The sequence below is a fragment of the Stegodyphus dumicola genome, chromosome X1 (assembly GCF_044657685.1).
Source record: "Stegodyphus dumicola isolate Sdum_Otavi_A_Nest chromosome X1, ASM4465768v1".
In the NCBI taxonomy this organism is placed as follows: Eukaryota; Metazoa; Arthropoda; class Arachnida; order Araneae; family Eresidae; genus Stegodyphus; species Stegodyphus dumicola.
The window spans coordinates 251,387,735-251,407,171 of record NC_140780.1 but is presented as its reverse complement, the minus strand read 5'-3'; the positions used below and the strand labels follow the sequence as shown (position 1 = coordinate 251,407,171).

At 32.8% G+C, this 19,437-nt stretch overlaps 1 long non-coding RNA gene across 5 annotated transcripts in view; it reads left to right on the top strand.

Annotated features, from left to right (window-relative positions):
* The first annotated feature begins 6,782 nt into the window (after window positions 1-6,782).
* The window catches only part of LOC118185061 (uncharacterized), a 30,706-nt gene continuing 18,051 nt past the window's right edge, over window positions 6,783-19,437 (top strand). Inside the window, exons 1-2 of one of the 5 annotated variants that reach the window (XR_004757544.2) lie at window positions 6,783-7,037; window positions 18,625-18,803. This is a non-coding gene — a long non-coding RNA (uncharacterized LOC118185061). The other 4 variants (XR_015038465.1, XR_004757541.2, XR_004757542.2 and 1 more) reach the window with 4 other exon arrangements.

Here is a 19,437-nt window from a genome sequence, read left to right as displayed (position 1 = left end):
TTTGAGTTTGCTGTAGTCTTGGCGTACCGAATTGGTTTCGCTGTTGATATTGGCGTCTTCTTTCAATGTCCGCCGTTCTTCTACTTTCAAACTGGATTGCTAGCTCAAATAACTTTTCCAGTGTAGTCGGATTTCTTAATTCAATAAAGTCTTGCACTTGGGGCAGTAACCTCGGCAAAATCACTTGAATTATTTCAGGATCCGGACGGTTTCCATACAAGAGCTTGAAAACGTGAATTTTTCTTAAAATAAAGCTCGAGAGGTTTTCGATTCTTTGTTGATATATACTGAAAAGTTCCGTTTCTAATTTCGCACGATCCCTTACAACAGGGAAGGCTTTTAGTTGGGCAGTCTTTAAATTTTCGTCAGTATAGGTGGGACTTCCTGCTTGACCCAAGAGACTTCTGCCTATACATTTGAACCAGTTAAGCGCTTGGCCCCTCAAAGCGCTGGTAGCTAAGGTAACTTTTTGAAACTCGTGCACGGGGTAGAGCATGAAGTGGTCATCCAATTTTTCCAAAAAACTGGTTACCGCTGAGTTTATGTTAAATGTTGCTTCTGGTTTCATCGAAGCGCGCATGGTCTGGACGATGTAACCAAATCCTTCCAGGGCGGCAGCTGGCATTTCTGGATTCTGAGCCGTTTCTGCAGGCAGCACAGGTTCTTCTTGAAACTCGGCCATGGTTATTCTTCTTCGTTGGGCGCCACTATCAGGGTCAATGTTCCTTCTAACCTTCTTCGGGAACATACGAGGACCTGACTCGGAACAGAGAGCTTACTAAAGCTATGTTCACTAATTGTGGTAAGTAGACAGGATACAGACGAAGGGTATACAAAACCTTTTATTTTTCTCTCTATACAATAACTTCCGTACTTCGGAATACACTGACCCGCCACTTGGGGTCTAACGTAAAAGTATAAAAATAAATCTAAACTCTAATTTAACTTTAGAATAATACACGTGGAAGATTGGCCTTATAATAACAGGAAGCGTATGTAGCACAGAGACTGTGAACACTACAATACGTCTAATTTATCAAGAGGATTAAAACCTCTGGCCTGGAAGGCAAACAGCAACTGCGTAACTTCTAAGGTAAGCGGCCTGCTTTGACTCACTGCTTCCTCCTCTCTCGCTTGGCACAAGGCCACACTTAAATACTTGGCGTTCGCCAGACAAACTTTGCATAAATACCTTCACGCTTATAATTCTGGCCGGAAGTAGAAAATAAGAAGTGATAGTAAAGATTTAAAATAAAATAAACGTTAGTAAAACTTAAGATCCTTACAAACTTTCAGTTCGTACGGTTTTGGACAGTGATTCTCAGAAATCTTATCTTTCAGAAAGGGTTATCGCGTTTTTGGAACTGCGTCCTGAATCGAAACAAACCATTATACACGGTTTGTTTGGGGAGAGAGACAAGTCCTCATTCCCATTTAGTGTCTGATGTTAATTTAAGAAATTTTGAGGGCACTTATGACCATAACTTTGAAATACTTTCTCAGAACAAAATATGTGGATGTGTTCCAAAAGTAGTTTATCATAATACCCTAAAAGAATTAAGAAAAAATATTACCTTGTCAGATTTGCAAGCTAAAGAATATGACATTGAATTGCTTTTAGGAGCAGATGCCATTGGAGACATTATTACTGGCAGTTCTCTGAAACTGAACTCTGGTGTAACTGTAGTTGAGACTAAATTCGGATGCACTGTTTTTGGTAAAGTAAACAGCTTATCTAAAGAACCTACTTCAACTACTATTCCAGCATTACTACAAAATAATTTGTGCAATAATGTAGTTTCGTTGCACTGTGCCAATCTTAGCGTAACTGAACTCTGGAATTTAGATGCCATTGGCATACTAGACCCAACTGAAGATTTTAAACGTAAACTTGCTCACTCTGACACCGTTAAGCAATTTAAAGGGAATTTAAATGTTCTTCCTGATGGCCGATATGAATTGCAACTACCCTTTAAATCTGAAATTCTGTTACCTAACAATAAGTATGACTTTTGAAAGGGCATCAAAGAATGTGTCAACGAATTAATGAGGAAAATCAGTTAGATGACTATAAGGTAGTTTTTAAGCAATGGGAAGACCTAAAAATAATAGAAAAGGTTCCTGAAACTGAAATTGATAATTTGAGTTATTATTTGTCCCATAGACCTGTTATAAGGCATACTAGCCAGACAATGAAGGTAAGGCCGGTGTTCGACGCTTCAACCCGAGAGAGAAATCAACCATCCCTAAATGACTGTAACTGTATCCCTAAATGACTCATAACCTGTTATAATTGATAGGTTTAGATTGTATTCCGTTGGTTTATCATCGCATATAGAGAAAGCGTTTCTTCAGCTGAGTATTATCCCAGAACATAGAGATTATTTGAGGTTTTTTCTTCCAACTCTTGAAGAACCTATGATTGACAGACACTGCAGAGTGGTGTTCGGCGTTTGTTCATCTCCGTTCCAACTCTCTGCAACGATAGAGCATCTCTTGGATAATTCCCCTGCCGAGTTTGACGATGTGACCCAAAAATTAAAGCATTCGTTTTATGTTGACAATTGTGTCACTGGGATTCACGATATCAAACAGCAAAAACATTTTATAGTTAAGGCGACAGAAGTAATGGCTCAGGGATGTTTTAACCTACGGGGTTGGGAAAGTAATGTTCCAGGTCATTGTATTTCCCGTAGTTCAGGTATAACTTCTCTTCTTGGAATCTTATGGGATTTGGATAACGTTACATTAAAATGTAATCTTAATTTTTCAATGGATAATGAGATAAGTAAATGTAATATTTTGTCTATGGTACATAAAATTTTTGATCCGCAGGGTTTTTTGAGTCCGACTACCTTGTTACCTGAATTACTATTACAGGAAGCTTGGACTATGAAATTAAAATGGGATGACCCCTTGCCATATAACATTCAGAAAACTTTTCACAAGTGGCAGGATGAAATTAAATATCTTGAGAAAATTAGTATTTCACGATATGTAGAGATAAATGAGAATTCCGAGCTACATCTATTCGTTGATGCATGCAAGAGCTCCTATGGTGCATGTGTCTACATTAGAACTGTAACGGCCGTGGGAGTCAAAATTCGATTTATCAGAGCCAAATTCAGGGTAGCGCCGTTAAAATCTCTGACAATACCCCGGTTAGAATTGATGGCCTGTTGCATTGGCGCGAGACTGGTTCACTCAGCATACGCCGCCTTAGACTTGCCTGATTTGAAATTATTGCATGAAGTGATTAAATGGTAGCACTCTGGTGGATTAAGAAACCGTGGTGATTGGTCAGTGTTCGTTGCGAATAGAGTAAAAGAAATAAACAGTCTGATTCCTTCTCAGTATTGGTGCCATGTTCTAAGTGATTTAAACCCGGCAGATATGCTTTCAAGAGGCTGGTGGGAGAGGTTAGTTCGTGTAGTAAAAGAACCGTTGAGAAGGACACTCGGTAACGCAATTCTTACAACTGAGGAGTTGTACACAGTATTGTGCGACTGCGAGTCAATAATTAACTCTAGACCTCTTACCTATCTGTCGGAAAATCCGGATGATTTAATTCCACTTTCCCCAGCCATGTTTCTCATCGAGAATCGTAGCTTAGGTGTTCCCGATGTTGATTTCTGCGATTCGAAAAGTCTTCGAGAAAGGGCTAGATATCGCCAAAAACTGCTTAATGATTTAAGGCATAGATTTAGGAAAGAATATTTAGGCTTTCTGGTCCAAAATAAGAAGGATCCATTGTCAGAGCTACGGTTGGGGAGATTGTAAAAATTGCAATTTTAAATTAAAAATATGCCCCCTTCTTTATATGTGAAAAAGGAAAACACCAAATATATTTTTTTCACTAAAATTATATTAAGGAATTGCTTATCTGATTGATCAATAGCCAGAAGCCTATATCATACAGATATGAAAACAAGCGAATTAGGGCTGATGCTATAGGTTTGGTAAACCGAAATAATCCAATAAAAGTAGGATCGTCAGCATCAAATGTGTCATTTCTATCGCGAAGCACTTGAGTTTTTCGAAAATCTTAAGAAATTAAAATATCCATTACGTACACTTCCAAAACGTATGCGTGACCAGTGGCTAATTGCACCGACGGTGCGAATGGCCAAGAAGCTATTCGCCACACCTACGTTCGCGCATGCGCACAATCAGGCCAGGTACGAGCATTTTACGCCGATTTCCGTAAGGCAGGCCTACAGCTTCACAAAGCCTACAGACCGTTTCTTCTGCTGTTTGCTCCGATTGGTTAAAAGAGGTAGGGTTACAAAATCTAGTGCTTGGCGACTTTTGGTTCATCGCCTTTACAATTTGTATCTGAGCGTCGTGTACCAAAAAGTGAGCATAACCAAGGCCAACTAGATATCTGGTTGGCCTTGGCATAACCCACCCGAGAAACCGCAGCCCAGTGGTAACGAGCGCGGGAATAATTCTCAAACTTCTAGCTTGCTGGCTCTATCCCCGCTCGTAGCTTTCATAAACTCTGCTCTGTACGAATTTATTTTTATTTTAACTTTATTGAATGACTTTGTCATTATTTGTCTTTTCGCCTTCGGGTACGGCGTTAAAAATTAAACGCCTTTATTTTCTCTATTTTTGTTAATGTTAATTTTTCTTTGGTTTGTACTCTTTGTAGTAGGTACCAGTAAGCAAGATTACGATTCAAGATCCCGAAAAGCGTTTCAATAGAAATAGCGCATAAGGGAATAAAACATAATTTTAGTTATACTTACTCGTAAAAAAATAGGTATGCGACACCCTTAAATGTTTAGTGAATGTTTTCATTTGGTTAATTTTTTAATATTCCTCTATTTGTATAAATCAATGCGCTATCAAAATTTACACAACAGACTCTTCCTAAGTGAAATAACGAAAAAGTGCATATGCTGTCTCCATATAAACACCTTTTCTTGTAAAACAATTACGTACTTTTAAAAGTTTAAATTCAAATATAAATAAACTATTAATAAGATCAGTAGGTTATTTAAGATATATTCCACACAATTCCTCTAAGCTTTCATTCATAAACTAAAAAAATATTGAATAAAATAAACGCTGTTTCCGTTTGTTTGGCGTTAATTACCACGCCTACAGGGCGATAACTTGCCATTCCAAATAAGACCGCCAAGCGGATGTTTCCTCCAATGAGAGCAGCCCGTAGCGAAATTGTCTGTAGGCTTTGTGAATATGCGGCAGGCGGTAGCGAGAGCGAAGGTTGTTAAGCCTAACTCAGCAGTAGGGTTGTTAATAGTTAACCAGCAAGAGAATAATTTGCATGTAATAATTATCAGTTACAAAGACGGGGCCAATCAGGAAATGATTAGATAAAATAGGGATTTAATGGTGGTCCTAATTGCAAGCGAGGACGTGTATTTAGCTAAAATTTTGACAAAAAGTTAAATTATTGACAAAAAGAAAATTTCAGAAATTACTTAAACTCTTTTACCTATCAGAGGAATTTTTATGCAAACGTATAGCATAGGACAGTCAGAATTTATTATTCAATAAGAAAACTTACTGAAAATTATAATATTCTGACATATTCATCACTTTTTCAGTATCCACACATGTATTATAGGTTCAAATGCCATATTTAAAAATCAGAGTTATTTATCAAATAAAACCTTATAAATTCTGATAAATAATTTATGTGTGTAGATTTTTAAATCTAAATCTCTTACATTAAATTATTTTTGTCTTTTAAATTACATCCCATTATTTTTTAAATTTAATTTATTAAGTGTTTGTACTAATATTTCAATGTTCTTTGAAATACTTTTTGTGTCCTGAAATTGCCAAGTATTTCTATAAAAAAATAAACAACAATACAAAATTATATGATTAATTCTTCATTTAATAGTTGATTTCTTTTAACTTATTCCATGTCTAAATTTTCTAGACAGAAATCCTCTGTCTAATTTTTATTATATTTTCTAAGACGAAAATTTTCAAAGAGGAATGAATTAAAGTATTGATTGTGTAAAACATATCTTTGAAGCCAAATGTATTCTAAGAAGTACAAAAAATGTAAACAAGATTTTGTCCCCCGCCCAAACCAGCCATTTAAATTATTCCAACCGCTCAGGAAAACGATAAACATTGTGAAATAAAAATCTGCACTTTCTTATATATACATACTTTAGTAAAAGGAAATGTGTTCCTTCTTTCTATATATACAAGAAAAGGAACCCATTTTCCTTTTTAATCTTTTGAAAGTCGTCAAATGATTGGGTTCAAATGACGGATCCGACAACTCAATGCGTATGAGTGGTTATTGTTGGTGCGAATAGCCAAGGCCAACTGGCCTTGGAATAGCTCAAGCGGCTACTCAGCTAACGGAAAAATTTCCTACGCGTCGATCAGGGTAATGATCGAGACTATGACACCAGACTCGCTCTTTGTCGAGTAGATCGCAAAAAACGACCCGTTCTTCCATCTTGACGGTGTTCAGACTAGAGCCCTATTACTAAGAATTCCCTCCTTACAAAGAATTCGTCTCCTTTTACCTACTCCTTTTTTTTTATTCTTTCTTACCTCGATGGCTACTCCACTCTTAAGATTATGAAAATATAGAAAGAATATAGAAATATTGAAGAAAATCCTGCTGTTTTCAAAGTACCATTTCCTTGGCATTTAATGGCTATTTTTTTTTTTTTTTTTTTTTTTTTTTTTTTTTTTGGGTAAAGGCAATCATGCATTATTTGTTAATAACATATTATAGTATAACTATACCTTGAATGTCACATGATGTCAGTTGCATTGTTCTATTTGTTCAACTAGTATACTGATATCAACAATAGTCGAGGAATTATCAAAATTATCAGACAGCTGAATGTGTGAAATAAGAATAAACATTCTATTAGCTGATAGAAAGAATATTTCTATATAAATACTGCAGAATATTTCTGAAATGTGCGAAAATATTGATGTTGCAATGAGTCTGAAGTGTTGAAAGAATGTTTTCTGTTGCGAACGGTATATGCCCAAAGGAGAAATCACCCAATGAGTTACGCAACAAGGTAGGAAAAAAAAAAGGCTACGTTAAATTGTGTCATAGAATGTGAGAACTTTCATGATAATGTGTAGAAGGTCAAGATAACTTGGTACAATCGAACGTGGCTGATCTTTAATAAATATACCTGAATTTTATAAGGGTTCTGTTACCGGTAATTAAGAGTAAGCTCACGATGTTTGTCATAAAACTTTCCTAATCACCTTTCATTGTAATGATTAACCTTTATCTCATATGTGAAATCCCAGTGTTTTGTTTTTTGACTCAACAACGTACAGGCCAGATATTGAATTAACGTTTTCTTGCCTGTTTTTAGCGCCACTGCACGGGAATTACTTTAACTTTTAATGATATTTGATAGTGTGTGTGGTACGTTTGTTTACCAAAATAAGTTATGCAATTTTTGATAGTTTCATTAAATAGTGAATATTGTTTCGTGCATAAACGATTGGATTTAATAATTAGTTGAGTTATTACTTTTATGCTGCGGACCACTCAAATAATCTGGCACTTGCATTAAAGTTCCGAAAGTCACTGAAAAGTGTTAATTTATTTTTATTTTCCACTGGATTAATAATTAATCTCAGAACTTTAAAACAAATTTATCAGATGAAACTGAAATATGTTAAGAGACTCGAATATGTATTAAAAGTTGATTGGGTACTTTTAGGATGATCTAAGTGAAATAAATTGCTACACGTCATTTTCACTTGTTATTTCTGTTTACTTGACGGATAAAAAGAGGTTTACAGTGTCTCAAAAAAGTGATGGGACACTTGTGCTTTACAAAATGAAACTGCAATAAAATAAATTAAAAAAACATGTAAAATTTTTTGTGGGTGTGTTTCATACTTAAATTTAGTAACAATTATTACATAACATACATTTTCTTAAAATATTAATTTAATAAAAATACAATTGTTTAGAACGGAGCAGAAAATGGCTCACTTAAGTGATGGGACACTTACTTTTCCATCGAATATTTATCCAAAAATTTTACTTTTTAAAAGGTTTTAATATTTTGTTGGATTTCCTTTTACTTTTAAAACATGATTTAATCTTCTTGGGATGGATTCGACAAATTTTTTTGTGATTTCTGGAATGATTTTATCTCATTCTTCTTGAAGCACCGATTTTAATTGTTGTTTTGAAGAAATGGTGTGTTTGCGAATTCTTGATTCCAATTCTTGCCAAATATTCTCTATGGGATTTAATCGTGGAGATTGTGGGGGTCTTTTTATTATTTCAGGACAGTTATACAGCAGCCAGGGTCTAACGTTCAAAGCACTGTGCTTGGGGTCGTTGTCCTGGTAGAATTTAAAATCGTTATGAAGGTTCAATTTTCGAGCTGAAGATTTCAAATTTTGATTTAAAATGTCAATGTACTTGTACTGATCCATTATACTGTCAATAAAAACAAGATTACCAACTCCAGCGGACGACATACACCCCATACCATAACTCCTCCTCCACCATGTTTTACTGTTGGCACCAAGTTCTGTTTACGAAATTCTTTCCTGGGTTTTCTCCACACCAAGATTCTACCGTCAGAACCAAATATATTAAATTTACTCTCATCAGCAAGTATAACTTCGTTCCAGTAATCAGAATTCTTATTTATGTTGGATTTTGCGAAAGCCAGTCTGAGTTTTCTATTATTTTCACTTACGAAGAATTTTTTCCTGGCTGCTCTACCGTGATATCCAGTAGATCGAATTACTCTTCTAATAGTCTCAGAATTAACAATTACTCCATATAATGCTTGTAAATCAGCAGCAACTTTAGGAGCACTCATTCTTGGATTTTTTTTTAAATATTTCGAACGATAATTCGCTTTATTCCATTGGATAGCTTTGATGGTCGGCCAGGTCTTCTTTTATCCTGAATCATATGATTCTTTTTATATCGTTTAATGATATTGAAAACTGTTGAATGACTGAAGTTAACTGTTTCAGTAGTTTCTCTAATAGATTTTCCACGTTCAATATGCAAATTAATAACTAATTTTCGAATTCCAGGCAACGTTTCTTTTCGTTTAGCATTCATGGCTGCACAGAGCTAAGAAACACAAAAATTCCAAAACAAACTGGAGAGAAATGCTGCAGACGATTTTATAAATTATTGGCAGTTGCTTTTGAGTAAAAATAAATACCCCAAAAGATATTTTTATTGCTTACTTCAGACGATTTTTGTTGCATAGTACGTAGTGTCCCATCACTTAAGTGAGCCATTTTCTGCTCCGTTCTAAACAATTGTATTTTTATTAAATTAATATTTTAATATTTTGAGAAAATGTATGTTATGTAATAATTGTTACTAAATTTAAGTATGAAACACACCCACAAAAAATTTTACATGTTTTTTAAATTTATTTTATTGCAGTTTCCTTTTGTAAAGCACAAGTGTCCCATCACTTTTTTGAGACACTGTATATATTTATAGTTGAACTGTGTCAAACTTCAAAGTGTTATATTGAAGCTAAAATTATTAGACGTATTAAAATTATTCTAAGAATTTATATATACAAATTAACTATGCGAAAGTCACCTGATTTAATTTCGACATTTCGAAAAATTCTCTGTATTGTTTGTTTGAATTAATAATAAAAAAAAAGAAACATCATAATGTGAATTATGTTTTCTTACGAATATTGTTGTTTTTTAAGGTTAGATGGAAGAAGAAGAAAAAAAAAAGAATACCAGTTTTAGCTGTAAAATTCAACAGAATTAAACCATGGACAGATTTTAGTTTTTTTTTTTTTTTAAATGTATATTTCTAGTGAATTTGGCACAAGATTTGAATATTTGCTCCTTAGAGGAAATTTAAATAGGGAAAGTGAAGAATCACCCACTGCTTGGTATGTTTTTCAAAATCACCAACGTGAAAATAACAAATCAAAGAATTGCACAACTCGGTGTCCATTTACACATCGACCTATTTTCACTTTAAAAAAATCGGAGAATTTGACAAACTCGGCATTGCACACTCCTTTGACTTCGTCCATGTACACATTGATAAAGACTGGGAATAAGTGAGCTATTCTGCATTTCATCCATATAAATACCACTGAAATATTTGCTTCTTAAAAAATGGGAAAGCCACCATTAGCCTAGGGGTTTTACCACTAAATTCTGAGGTTGACTTAAGTTTGATCCCAGTGGTGAACAAACTAGCTGCATGATTGTTTTCTCCATGTGTGGTGTGTGTATAAGCCAGTTTCCCTTAGAAACTCCTTCATGAAGCCATCCCATTCTTTTATCTGATAGCTCTTGTGTGCATCACTATAGTCAGATCACCTTATCTTAAGAACTTGTGTCAGATTTCCTCAAAATGCATAGAATTTTTCTATGATAATTGGGCTGACTGATGTTGAATTTTACCCTGTAATGTGAAATACCTTACTTACTGAAAGAAGACCTTTTTCTGGATCTTCTCAAAATGCTGAGAATTTTCTTACAAAATCGAAGGTTAATTTTGTCTTAATCCTCCTCCCTCCCAACTGCTTATTTTTGAACATAAAATTTAATGAGTATTCGTTAATTTTTTTGTGATTAGTTCAAGACAAATGCCAGAGTTTTTATAACTTAAAACAAATTTTTATATTTATTCTTGGTTCTTCAGTTTGATCTTTCCAGTGATCAACACTGTCAATAAAAAATCCATTATAAGGTTTTTTCTACAAAATAGGAATTTCCCCCCCCAAGCAGATTTTAGATATCATTTGTTTCATATTATAATAGTGATCTGTCTGTTACCATTACATAAAATATAATATTTCTTTTTATCTGTGTTAGAAGTAATTTTTTTCCCTCATTTTACCTCGCTGACTTGTTTATTTAATTTATAATTAGAAGTATGCTATCAACATTGTAAGCTAAGTTGGTTATAATTTTACTTACTTTCATATAGTTGGGTTAAAAATAAGTTCAAAAGTAAAATTTTATCTACAGTATTAATATATTAATTGTATCTATAGTATAAAATATAGTGTTTAAAAAGAATACATCACTAAAAAACAAGGGGTAAAATCCTAGTATATGGTGCAGCCTTGGCTCAATTTTGAAAATTATGGGCAATACCAAAGTGACCCATTTAACTACTAATCGTATATGTCCCGTTTACTGCTCATCATAAAGTCGCCAAAAGTAGCAAACCCCTTGTGCACCGGATACTAAGATTAAACCAAAAAAAAGTTAGTCTACATTGTCATATATATTATTTTGCATAAAATATGATCATTAAGTTGCATTTAACACAAATATTGTATATGTTCAAGTTGCTAATATTTCAAATGCTTTAAAAAAAGCATATATTTTTACTGAAATATTTGCACTGATTTTTTATCTTGGTCATACATAAGTATGTTTTGTAAATGCATGCTTAAGATAAAATTGAATTAAATTCCATACTGTATTTGATTTTTCTTTAGTGATTCTGGAATTACTTTTTATTTGAATATTAAAATCATTGTCATCTTGTATATAGCAATGATTGTTTTCTTTCATGTACATATTACATGTGTAATATTATTATTCTGTACTTTGTTGTAACATTAAACTGGAAATAAATGTTCCTTTTTTTATGATTCTTTAGGTAGGCTCTTAACCTGTGTGTGTCATTCTTGCCTTAGTGATCCAGTTATGCTTTTGAAATTTAATGTTATATTTTTTAATATTTAATTACCTTTGGAACTATTAATTATCAAGCTGTATTTTTGCTTTTAAGAAAGAAATATTTTTGCAGCTTTTTTGGAGGTTTATTTTTGTTATAAAATATGAGATAGTCTCTCAGTTTTTTATAAAAGTTTATACTTCTATAAAGAGTAAATTAATAATTATAAGCTTATTAGATTCTTTACTATTTTGATGATAGCATTCATGCACTTTATCAGAACCTTTATATGCCATTTTTGCTGTTTATTAGCATTTTTGTGGCAGTACTGGAAGTAAGTAATGATAGCTGAGTGCATGAATGCTTGATTATGAACTTTAGCGACACTGGTAATTTTATAGATTAAGAAGTTTCATCATCTGTAAAATTTGTAAGAGTGATTTTGTTATTAGTAATGGGTGCTTTACATATTTTTAATGTTTAAACTGTTGCATATGATACGTAGGCCAAGTATATGTAAGCATTTTATGAATAATAATATATACATGAAGAAATTGTACATATAGTTAAATGCATGCATTATAGTTTATATGAAATTAAGAATTCCACATTCATAACATAAATACAAGCCAATTTTATCAGAGCTTCTTATTTTACTCTAAATTTTTGTATGATTTAAAGAAATTAATTTTATTTTCTTTGGACCGCTCCTTTATGTTCTTTTAATTTCTCTGTCAAAGAAAGTAGGATGTTATTCTAAGGCCAGAAATGGTACATTTATATTTAGGCTTCATTGAAATATAGAATGGATTTAATGTAATTTTTTTTTTAATTTGGGGGAGATTGATGTAGTGGGGAAAGTGCAGAATCACCCACTGCTTGGCGCGTTTTTAAGAATTGCACAAACTCGGTATCCATGTACCCATCAACCTATTTTCACTTAAAAAAAACATCAGAGAATTGCACAAATTCGGCATTGTTTACTCCCTTGATTTTGTCCACATACACCTCGATGTATTTTCACTTAAAAAGCCAGAGAAAATTGACAAAAATCCAATTATTCTTACCCTTGTAAAAAGCACCAAACATAACATGCCAAATAAGTGAGCGATTCTGCACTTCACCTATTAATAATGTTTGTAATATGACGATGGTGGCTCACCAGCAGCCGAGCGGTAAAAGCAGCTGAACACTGGTAGTTCGGTCCGGCAAACGAGCTGGCTGCATAGGCGTTTTCGTGGTTTTCCCCATGTGTAACGTGGATGCGAGCCAGTTTCCCTTAAAAAGACCTCCACAAGGCATCCCTCCCTTTCCATGTAGTGCCTAAGGGCAGAGCACATAATAAGTAAAAAAATATGATGATGGTATCAAATTCCCAAAAGTTTAAAAAAAAATCAAAGATTGTACATATTTTTTTACGTATTTAAATGTAAAGAGTTGTATTTATTATGTAAAGCTTCTGAATTACATTATTTTTTAAGAATTTTTGTGTAATATTTAATTATTCTTTTAAAATTATATTGAAAATTATTTTGCCGTAAAAGTTATTTATTATTATCTTTTGACTAATTTTGTATTGTTATTTCTAAAGCATTTTCCCTGCAGCATTTGTGGATGAGACAATGCATTGAATATTGGTATTTCAGCAGAGGTTCTGTTTCTGGCGAACAGGCTGGAACTATGGGACTTTCTTGATTTTCCACATTCATAACATAAATACAAGCCAATTTCCCATAAAATGCCCTATATAGAGGCATACCTTATCGCAAGCAGATAACCATTATTTGCTTTATCATAGTCAGTTAACCAACTGTTCAGAGCATTTTATAGAGGTCTTTTCTTGGTTAGTTATATTTCTGCTATTATATTTTTTTAATTTATGCAGAAAGTAATTTTAAATTATGGTGATCTGCAATATTTTAGATTCTTTTAACTGAGTGTAATATATGTCCTGAAAACACCATGAATGATCTATGCTAGTAGCTGTGAGCTATGTCAAAAGAATAGTCTTTATTTTATGATATTTCTATTTTTCGTAAATTAAGAGAAAGTCAAGAAAATCATGGTAACTCACTTAAATGTAATATGTTCTTCACGAGATCTTTGTTTTGTAGTTAATATTAATTATATCAGCTCACTGTGAATATTGGTTTGAGTTACAGTACTTAATGAGCCAAGTAGCTAAAGCCATGAAACTAATTTCTTGGGTTCTTCTTCTAAGGATTTATTGGGATGGCAGTAGGCAGTGTTTTTGATTTTTCTCAGATGTAACCTAAATATGGACAAATTTCTTTTAGAAAGCACTTCACAGAGATATCCTACTCCATAGGCAGATGGCCTATATGTGCTTTGCCATAATCAAATAATCTAGTCAACCAATTTATGTAGTTAGATAGCTTCATAAAAACTCGTGTTTTGAAGTGAATTTTAATTGTGTTTTCCAAATGTGTGAATAGAAATTGGACATACCCATTTTATAAGAAATCTTGTCTTTTAACAGTTTCTAGCAAAATTATATCAGTTATTATTTTGCGTAGGAAAAGGATATGTTTACACAGCTTGCCAACAATTCCATGCCCCGTGCATCATTTTCAAAGAAATAAACTTGCACTCAAGTATGTGAACTTGACTTTAAGTCTCTAGAACTTTACATTGTTCACAGATGAATCCAAATACAATAGGTGCAGATTTCTATATGTTAACAGTCGGGAACTCAGCTGTTGAAATAGGTACTTTCTGAAAACTGCACATCTTTCCAAAAAGTTGCCATCTTGTTGCTGACTGAATTTTCTCCAAGCTAATGTGTGAAAGGCTATAGCTATTTTAAAAAATGACAATGCACTAAGAATTCCATACCTAAGAAAGAGCAATAAAACAATAAAATGAAAAAACAAGAAACGTCTGTAATAAAATTATTACCTTTTTAATTTTTTTTATATGTGTGTATGTTGTTGTTTCCTCCACCTCTACCACCATGTACAAAATAATCTATTTTCACTTAAATATTCATCATAGAATTGCACAAATTTCAATCTGTAAAATTTTATCATTTCAGAATACGACTTCATTGAATATGAATTTTAGCATTATCTACTGTTAGGCAAACCGTAGTATTTCTGAAGAAATGCAACACTTTCTTTTTCATTAGCCAGCACACTTCACAGTCTCATAACAGTTTCTTACAAGAAAGAAAAATTTACTGTATGTAAAAAAACACTAATCAGAAAAATGACTGTTGAATCGAAAGGTGGAAATCTGTGTTCATCTGATGCATGTGTTTGCATACCTGGGCTGTCACATAAATACATTTTGGAAATGTCATGGGTTGCCCATTGCCTAATGAATACTTTCCAGGGGGGTAATCAGAAAGAATCCTGAAATGTAATAATGATTTTGTGGACCCTCTTGTGCATTTTAATCTTGGTGTTGTAGGGAAACATTTATTTTACGAGACAGTAACTCTTGAAAATTAGAACAGTACTTTCGAGAAATGACCACTGTGCATATAAACTGGCCATATGTTGAACATGTATGGTTATTCTGTGTAACTGGCTGCATAGAATTTCTGTCTCCCTTCATAATTCTCAATTGCAGAACATGAAACACTAAAAGTATCCACTCTCCACCCTCAAACATATGTTTTAAGCAAAAATAGTTTGCTGTGCACATGGAAGAAATAACAGTGCTAAAAAACGATTTCTCAAAATATAAGTGTTTTATTACTGATGTTTCTATCTTTTTAAAGCTTGGCAAAAAATGAGTTTGCAAATGCCCTCCAGAGTCACCAACGAGTTTGTGACTTTCCGATTGGAGGTATGGATAATGAAAAGTAATCATATTTGTTCCAAGCATAAAATATTTTGCATGCTCTTACTGCCTTTTTTTTTTTTTTTTTTTTTTTTTTTTTTTTTTGTGAGGAAGGAGGTACAGAACCATAGCTGGGGTTTTCAGTACCTAGTGGCAACAGCAAATTTCACGCCTTCTTTTGTTTGCCAAGAATGGATAACTTTTCATTCTAAAATTTTGTATCATCAGTTTGCCTTCCCCCTCAGATGTTGTGCCTAGGGACAGATGCCTTCCCTCCAGATGATTGTTCTAAGCTACTTCATCCACAGTTTCAAGCAGCACAAATAATGTATGAATCTTTGACGAGTTGTGAAAAATTGAAGGGCAAAATTAAGTTGATCAATTGAATTCATGATATGTTTGTACCTATATGGCCTTTCTGTTGAAAATTTTGATATGTCATCTATAAACATTGCCAGGTGAAAATATCATAATGTACATAAGATCATAAAATAATGTGTCGTTCTTTTTGCTTGTAATTTCATCTCATTTTAATTTAAAAATATGTTTGTAGTGTCGAAGCAAAAAAAAAAAAAAAAAAAAAAAAACTGCTGCAAGAATCTGTTTTTGTAGTTTTGATGTATGCAGTTGATTAGGTAATATTTGAAATTTGGTATTTATATCAATGAGGAGAGCATAAAAATTAAAAGAATTCTTAACATTTATATGATTTTATCTTTCCTTTAGAAGTACTTGGTCTAGTGCATGTTTGATAAAGTGATGTTTTTACTAGCTGAACTTTTTTTTTTCCAGTACCTGAAAAGGAAATTGATTTTTAATTGTAATAATGTCTTCAACAGTTATCAAAATGAGTTTAATATGAAATTTCTACAGTCGTATAGATTTGGTAGTGTATATAGTGTAGCTAAGTATATAACCTTGCAGATCAATTATGTTAGTGGCCGCAAATAATTTGACCTATGATGACATGAAATACACTGAGTAGTAGTTACATTCTGATTCACTCATATATCTCTTGCCAAATCCAAAGCTCAACAGACTTTAAATTAAATTTTGGAAAACAGAATTTTCTTTATTTTTTCCCATTTGATGCATTGGGCTGTCCTGTCTAGAAGACATTAAGTTCTAAGCCTAATTCTAAAGTTATATTTCTAGAATGACAAAATGCAGCAGAACAGTTACATCATTTTTTGAAGAATATAAAAACTGAACTACTGCTACTTGTCATTTGATTTTGGGAAGGTATAAAAGATTGCCAATCATATGTCTGAATCTCAAAAATTCAAACATTTAGTGATTGAGTTCTTGACAAAAGAAAGTCATAACAATGCATTATATTCATGCCTTTTTGTGCTGTGTAGTGCGACAGTACTTTTCTGGACAGCTAATCAATGCAGGGCTGTTCTCTTTACGGATGAGTCCAGGTTTAGCCTCCAAAGAGATAGTAGACATTATTTGATTTGGAGAGAACCTAGAACCCACTGTCATCCATCAAACATCCGTGAAAGAGATGCATGCAGAGGAGGCAGTGTCTGTGTTTGGGGTGGTATCTATTTGAGTGGATGTACAGACCTCCATGTCTTGCCACATGGAACCATGAATGCTCAGGTCTGTAGACAGTGCTAGAATGCACAGGGCTCACATCTTGGATCATTATTTTCAGCGCATGGAGTGGCTAACTCGATCACCAAACCTGAAGCCTATCAAGAATGTTTAGGATACTTTAGAAAGATGTATAGCTGCTCTCAGTCCTTTTGATGTGTTGTGTCACTTCTAAGGGAGATCATACTCCATACTGAAAGTAATTTTCTTATACCAAACTGACACACCAGATGTGTTCATTTTATACATATGCTAGTTTCTATAACACCATAATTGTCTGGTAATTTCTTTTCATATTATTTTATACCTTACTATGTATTGTATACTGTGGGTCAGCTTCATTAAATTCTACATGTAACTTTTTGAGTAATTATTATTTTTGTGATTTTTTCCTTAACTAATGATAACCAGTGTAGTTTTTATTCATGACTAGTCACTGCTATGACCTCATAGGGAAATTTAGTGTAGAAGCAAAATAAATCTTCCTATTCCTGAGTACAGAAATTGTTTGGCTGCCATTTTTGGGAGGTTGAAGAGGAACCATTGATCTATAATTATTTGTTATTTAACTGATATTTATTTTGATAACTTTTTGCCCGGACTTCAAAAGCTATAAAAGTAAACTACTATGGCAAATTCAGCAGAAAAGTGATGTTTTTATATGAACTCATGTACAGAATTGAGATTTCCCAGACGGCCACTCTGCAGTGCAAATTTTACCTTCTCTCCCACTAACTGTATTCAGCAGACAAGTCTTCAATGACATTTGTTCAAAAACTGAAGCCGCACTTATGTAGTTCATGTGATGACAGTAATGATGACACAAAAATGGCATTTGGTATTCGGTAATAGTTTCAAGGCTGTGACAGAACTTTTTTTTATTACTTGAATTGGCTGCCTAACTGATCAGAGTGCTATGTGCATTGGAGTCGATGGAAACTTCATAGAAAGCTGAATAGGTTATATTGGATATTATTGTTATGTGAGTGTTAGACTAAAGTCTCATATAACACACATATTAATTCACATACATCTGATAAACATATCCCATATATTTTGTGTAAAGCACTGCAAGATTACAACTTAAAAGTGTGAGTTATATTTTAGCACAATCCTTTGATTATTTGAAATATTTATCATAATTACAGGAAAGTTATTTATATGGGAAACTCTCAACTTGTCTTCTTTTATTGTCTATAATGGTACTTAAATAGTGAGTGTCCATAATATGGTACTTAAATAGTGATAATACTTGAAAGTGAATGATTCTACAGTCATTCATTTAGGCTGTTCAGATATCATAAAAAGAGCTTTCCCACTTCTCTTAAAATTGTATTGATAAGCAAAAGTACTTTCTCTAATCAAGTAAGTATATTGTAGTTTTCTGATTAGAAAGTAAAAAATATTCTGATCTTCAGACAGTTTTAATGCTCTTTCAGTGCTGATTTGTACTTTGTTGTGCTGTTTTATGAAGTAGACATTTTATCTGAAAATTCTTATTTGTGATAAAATTCCTGATTATTTATAGCAAAAGTCTTAGTTTCTTATGCCAAAATATTTATTTATATTTTTAGATATTCTTTTTGGATGGAGAAGAAGAGCATCTCATTTTGCATGGAAGCCAAAACATATGCTAATATTCTTAAAACTTTTAAGTGCTTTGTTTTAGTGTTTGTTATTTTGCAGTCTCCTGTTCAATTTATAAAATGATTGAGTTTTTTAAACTGACAGTATAATCTTATGAGGCATAACTGTTTGTATACCTTCTTTTATGAAAACTATTTTTTATAACCAGTATTTTTATCTTCTATAACTAATTGAATAACAAATTATATCTGTTGTAAAAATTTGATGCCTGTTTATATAGGTGTATATTTCAAGTAAAAAATGTATTTCCTTATTTTTAGGGGAAATTGACATAAATGTTTATCTTTATAGTATTTATTCTTTTTTGGGGGGGGCCTCTATGTTTTAAGTAATTTCACAAAAATAAATTTGAAATGATTTTTATATTCACTATTTTGATATTTTTAGGTACAGATATTATTTATACTGGTATTTTTAATGAATAGCTTTTATGTTCTCTCTATAAATTTAGAATATCTTATAAATTTAGAATTTATAAATAGGTTTTTCCTTAGTATATATTTCAAATACGGTAAAAACTAATTTGTAAATTGAATTATTTGTAATTATGTAAACTTGATTAGCTAGGCTTTGATAATTGAAGAATTTACTATTTTCATTTCAATATAATTGATAAAATACCTGATGAGAAATGAGACTGAAGCTTACTTCACTCTGTATTCTGTATATATTTTTTATTTAATTACAAATTAGTTGAAATCAACAGAATTGTCTTACAATTTTGTGCATGAATTTAAATT